The sequence below is a fragment of the Artemia franciscana genome, chromosome 7 (assembly GCF_032884065.1).
Source record: "Artemia franciscana chromosome 7, ASM3288406v1, whole genome shotgun sequence".
NCBI classification, from domain to species: Eukaryota; Metazoa; Arthropoda; class Branchiopoda; order Anostraca; family Artemiidae; genus Artemia; species Artemia franciscana.
This window is the reverse complement of record NC_088869.1, coordinates 63,881,856-63,887,981: the sequence shown is the minus strand read 5'-3', so window position 1 is coordinate 63,887,981 and position 6,126 is coordinate 63,881,856. Positions and strand designations below refer to the sequence as shown.

Here is a 6,126-nt window from a genome sequence, read left to right as displayed (position 1 = left end):
TTCCTTTTAAAGAGTTGAGATTGATGTAGGGCAACTACCCCCCCCCCCCTCTCTGACAGCCTGCTTTCCCCAAAAGTATGTAATCAAAATTTTGAGATAGCCATTATGTTCACAATGGTCCAAAGAGCATTTTAGTCCAGAGAGCATAACAACGGCTTCAAGGTGGACACAACCCTCCATAACCCAAATACAAGGGTTGTTTATTATGCACTGGACATATAAGGTTCTTATGGAACGAATGGTTGCATAAACTTTGTATGGAATGGGGCTTATTCGATTGGAAGTTGGAAGATCTAGTGCTGTTTTTAAGACTCAAAAATGAAAAGAGGAAAACAAACCTGTCCCCACAATCCTATCATTCCCCAAAAGACATCCAATCAAAATTATAAGATAACTATATTCAATTGTAATATTGAAAGGTCCAGAAATTATGTCTTTGAGGATGTCAGCCTCCCCACAGTCCTCAGGCTAAGGTGTGTAAATTTGGCTATTCATTCATTGCTCACATATAGTATCTGTCACTGAGAAAGACATTCATGTTTGAAAATAATTTTCCAAGGAAAAACAGGTGAGCCTTTCAAAGAATGATGAGGAGAGTCTTAAGGTAAACCAAAACATAGTATCTGTTTACGGATTGTCAATAGGGCGTAACTCATATATGACTAGGTATGTTAATTTAGAAGTTTCAGGAAATGATAAAGGATATGATTAAAAAAGGAATATTTTGTGCTACCACTGCCACTGCAATTACCAATAGTCCCCTGACGTTGCACCTAAAAGAGAATGCCGATGCGATCAATGTTGAACAGAAACATTTATTGTTTGATCAGTCTTCCTCAAATCCTGTTTTTAATTTACAACAGATTTGGGCATATTTATGAGGTAGAAACTACGCAATTCGCTGGCTGGACGCTGGTCTTCTTTGTTATTCATCAAGAGAAGTTGAAATTTGGTTGAGACGAAATGGCTGTGGCATTTCAGATTCCTTGCAGAATAGTTGAAATATCTAAGAGATATGTATTCCTAACAGCATTAATTATCAAAATTAGTAGTATTTTTAATTATCAAAAATTACTTCATACAAAATATCGAATACATTATCTAAAAATTCATCATTTATCTTCGAATATTCGTGAAAGTAAAAAAAAAGCTCTTTCAGGTAAACTTCAGAAGTATTTAAATAAATATAAAGAGTGTAAGTGTATCCAGGTTGTCAAAGAGCATAGATAGAATCTTTTAGGAGTTATATTAAGTTTTGTTTTTCAGGTCAACTTCAGAAGCTATAAAATTAAATTGAGAAACACAGTTTGTGTCAGGATTGAAAGATTGTTGAAAAACTTTCTCCAACATACAAATAGCAACTCATACTATGGATTCTTATAAAAAAAAATACCGAAAAGATATAAAATCTAATTTTTTGAATGAAAAAGACTATAATAAAAAACGAACAGAAATTAGTTTAATTTTTTTTTTCACAAAACAAGTTTTCAAAAAAAAATAACTTTAGCTCCATTGAGCCGAAAATGAGTAAAAATAAAGTAGAACAATCTTCCAAGGGTAAAACTACTTCAAGTGATTATCAATAAATAAATGAAACTCAAAATGAATAAATTACAATAAGTAGCCAAGTCAAACTCAACACGAGCAAAAATTAATAGGAGTAGGGCTAAAAACCCCCATGCCTTCTCAAGATTAGAACATAATTTGCACTTTACTTAAAAAAAACGACATAAAAAAACAAATGACCATGGATTATCTGCTTAATTGACATATACTGATATTTATTCCTTGAAAGATTTAATATTTTTTTATTTATGAAAGTAAGAAGAGTGAAAACATTTCAAACGTATTTAGAGTTAAGTAAAGCGTAAATTATGTTATAATCTTGAGAAGGCATGGGGGTCACCAGCCCGACTAATGTTAATGTTTGCTTGTTTTGAGTTTGACTTGGCTATTTATCGTAATTTCTGTTCGTTTTGAGTTTCATTTATCTATTGGTAGTGATTTGTGGTAGTTTTATGCTTGGAAGATTTTTTTTTCTTTATTTTTGTTCATTCTTGGCTTAATGAAGCTCTTTACTTTCCTTTAAAAAACCTGTTTTGTGGAAACAGTTGTTTGAATTAATGTACAAGAAATAAGCACTCGCGGAAAAACATTCAACAGCAACACGATTTAAAAACACTTAGGAAAGGCCCCTCCACCCCCCACCCCCTATAGATGGCATGTCAAGTTTCCATCATTTAAAATCAAGTTGCCATCAGTCCATGGCCATAGGAGAAAAGCCAAGACAAATAGTATGAGTGAGACGCCCAACTTTTTCAGAAATGTATCAGAATGTTGTTATTTTCTCTTGTTGATAGATAGTCTATCATATATCCATCCATCTTTGGGCAGAACTAAAGTAGATAGTCAGTGGGTTTACTCATGACGGACAACCTTGACTGGTCTTATATAGAAATGGAGGGACTGAATTTGTCCTGCGGAGGCCGAAAGCCGGACTGGGGACGGCCAGTGGTACGCGCGGGGTGTAGGTAAATATTAGAATAATATTAACCACTTTTTATTTAAAGATATAGAAATATACACTGGTATATAACAATAAATATGACTTACGCGTGGAACAAACATAGACATGTAAAAACACTTCGGAGATGAGAAAAAGGGAACCCCATCCCGCCTACTATTGAATTTTCTCCAGACTGAGAAGTTTCATGCATTGTTCACATTCACTCCGGTTCAAAGCAAAGTAGTGTCCATGATGTAGTACCTTCAAACCGTTTGCAAACACACAGACTTTTTGCAATATGGTTGTCATGGCTTTTTTCTCGTCTGTATCATATAGTTCTTAAATTTCAAAGAAGGACTCGTCTGAGTTGAAACTAGACTACTTTCTATAGAGTTTTGTAAGCACTACTATTGAAATTCACTTTCACATGGTATATAGGAGCCCTCTTGTAGACATTTTTGATTTCCTCATTGCGCTTTTGCACACAGCAAACCCTCAGACTTGCAAACACACCGTCGGAAATCATGTCGCTCCCCGTCTTTGATTTTAGAAATGAAAGTCTACTTGTGGTCTGACGCTTCACTAGCTCTGGGTAACTGGACTCGTTCCAAATGTTCTAGTCTATTCAAGAGCTAATGTTTTTACCACTTTCCAAAACATCCTATAGATTATTTGTTTTAAGTTTAAATAAGAGTGAATCAGTGTCTCCATAATAAACTTGAATTTCTCCCTCCCACGGCCCTTGGAGCCTAAAGCATTGTAATAAAATTCCAACATGATTTGTTTTTACATTTGTAAAATAGCACTGTCAGTTGTAATGTTTTTACTTAAGACTACATTTCTTTTTTTCTATGTAAAAGGGCCCTACTCGAGTTTGTGATGTTGAACGATGTAAGCTTCGAATCGATTCACAACAACATTCGAACACATTCTTTTATTTGTGCTCTTCTATTAAACTATTGTCTTTACTTAGTAGAAAACAAATCCCTGACTTTACATTTGTAATATGAAGAAGCAGATTTACGTTGTTTTTTTTGCATGTTTATGTAGTGAGTCATCTTTGGATGTCTTACCATTCTTAAGTATATTCATTTTAATTCTAATTAGCTTTTTCAATTGATTAGTAATGTACAATTTGTCATTAGAACATGTGTTTACTTTTTTCTCAGTAAAGGAATCTATGTTTTTTTTTCCAGATTATGGAAGCCAGAGACTTCAACATTAATGCCATTGCTCCCCTTTTAGAGCCATCCAGTTTTTGTTAGAAATCCGAGATCCAAGTTCAAAAGGAGCTTCATTGAAAATTGGTCTATAAGAGAATTCAGTAACAGAAAGATTATGATTATAGCTGGTGAACGGCTTTATTAAACAAAGAGTGGCTATCACAAAAAAGTGGTAGCTTCATCCTAGTTGGGGCAAAGGGACAGGTGGACGGTAAAAAGCGTGCATCTTCGTGAAATCAAGGTAAGAACATCCTGGGGTTGTTGGTATTTTAATTATCTATTTTAGATTAAGGGAACTACAAAGGGAGTTCAACTATAGATCATTAGCATCACCTGCCAGGAAAATATCTGCGTTCGGGAATTTGTAGCGGACAAAGTCGTCATTACTATGCAGTTGCTGTTAGAATCGGTGTCTTTGTGCAGTATTTTTATTTGGCGAATAATAAAAGCGGCAAGACACAATCAAATTAAAAGGGGTTAAGTATGAATTGATTGAGAGAAAGGATAATTACCAACAAATAATAATATTACACCTCCCTTTCTAATTAGGAGTGGTCATTAGAAGGAAGTTTTATGAATTGGGAATAGCTAATCATTTTTAATAAGTTACGGTTCAGTGCTTGGACTTCTGTTATGGCTACTTCACCAATGATGTGTGCTTGAGCGAAGGCCTCTAGTTCAATCAATTGTTGAAATTGAAGCTTTCGGTGTCTCTAACAAGAAACTTTGGGAGAGAAAAATTTTTACTGTAGGGCGCAGTTTTTTGTGTTGCGAGAGCAACACTTTGGTTTTGTCCCATTTTTTTTTCTATGCCGCCGATCTCAGCTTATTATTGGAAACTAGTAAGGGTCTAACCTGTGCAATTTTTATGGAAGGTGTGGACCTCAGGCCGGAGTGATGAATATGACATTATATTTTGGAGAGCTCCACATAACTCCGCAAAAAGAATGGTTTTTGCTTGTCCACGAGCCAGAGCCTATGGTATGCAAAGTGAAGTGGAGTTATATAGCCTATGTCGGAGAGGAGTATCTGAAGTTGTGCAGCCAATCTTTCGTCTCATCAAACCATGCTTCTGCTTTCGAGTGGAAAGCTCCGTTCTAGCAGGCAAGCAGGCACCACTTTCAAATTGAAGATGTAGTAAAATCTACAAGTAGTAAATATATGCGGCAGTTACCCGGCCCCACAGCCAATGTATCTTCTTTTAGTGATAAATAGAAAAATTTACAGCAGCAAAATGTGGCATTTTCCTATTGTTTCTATCCATCTATTGTTTCTACCCATTTCTGTTCGTGATTTCAGCTGAATTTATCATTCGGTTTTTCGGACTTGGGATTGCGGTAAAGAAATGGTATCAGATGTGCCCCATAAACTTTAAAAGTTCTCTCATTGCTAAAGAAATTAGAGCTTATCCTTTGCTCCTTTCTAAGTGGTGACGTTAGAAAGTTGGCCTACAGCAGAAAAAAATCAACTTCTGAACTAAGACTGATAGAATTTTTTTTCGAGGGCAATCAATAGCTCTTGATGAGCTGATCAAAGTATATGCCATCCATTTTTTGGCACAAAAATTCCTTCATGAGGTAGACCAGTTTGAAAGTTTCAAGGGGTTAACAACTTCAGTAGTAAAGTAAACACTTAAATGAAATCTAGCCGATACAAATTGTGAGACACATGAGGACTTGTAAGCAATAGTCGGCTGTTAGGTAACAATCACCTTCGGCAATTAGGGGTTAGCAACTTTGGCTAGTTGGTGTATCTCTTATTTGTTTCCAGTTTTTTTATGGTAAAACCAATTTGGTTCCAGTGGTAAGACATGTAGGGGACTTTTAAGTAATAATATGCTGTTAGGCTACAGTGAACTTCAGCGATGAGGGGTTTGCAACTATACTAGTTGGTAAACCCATTTATTTGTTTCCGGTGAAATTGATGCCTATCACAGGAGAGGGACTTATAAGTAAGAATCGGTTCACTTTTGGCGAGAAACCGGTGTTACGTCATAATCATCTTCGGCAATGAGGCGTTTGCCGCTTTTGCTAGTTGGTGTACCTATTGTTTGTTTCCGGTGTATTTGATGGTTAAACCAATTTGGTTCCAGAGGTGACATATAGGGGACTTGTAAATAATAATCGGCTGTTGGGCTACAATCATCTTCAGCGATGATGGGTTTGTAACTTTAGCTAGTTGGTGTACCCATTTATTTGTTTCCGGTGAACTTGATGTCTCTCACGGGAGAAGGACTTGTCAGTAAGAATCTGTTCACTTTGGGCTAGAAATCTCTGCAAATTGGTGCACATTGTATTCTGCAAAGTTCAACTGGCTGCAAAGTCAATTTAGTCCCTTCTTTCGATATTATTTTGTAGTTGCTGTTTTTTCAACGCTGAGAAATAGCCTTTGGTCATT

The 6,126-nt window shown here is 35.9% G+C and overlaps 1 long non-coding RNA gene across 1 annotated transcript in view; it reads right to left on the bottom strand.

Moving 5' to 3' along the window:
* Positions 1-834: 834 nt before the first annotated feature.
* The window catches only part of LOC136029594 (uncharacterized), a 22,365-nt gene continuing 17,073 nt past the window's right edge, over positions 835-6,126 (bottom strand). Inside the window, exon 3 of the long non-coding RNA XR_010618086.1 lies at positions 835-1,006. This is a non-coding gene — a long non-coding RNA (uncharacterized LOC136029594). The remainder of the gene's footprint in view (positions 1,007-6,126) is intronic.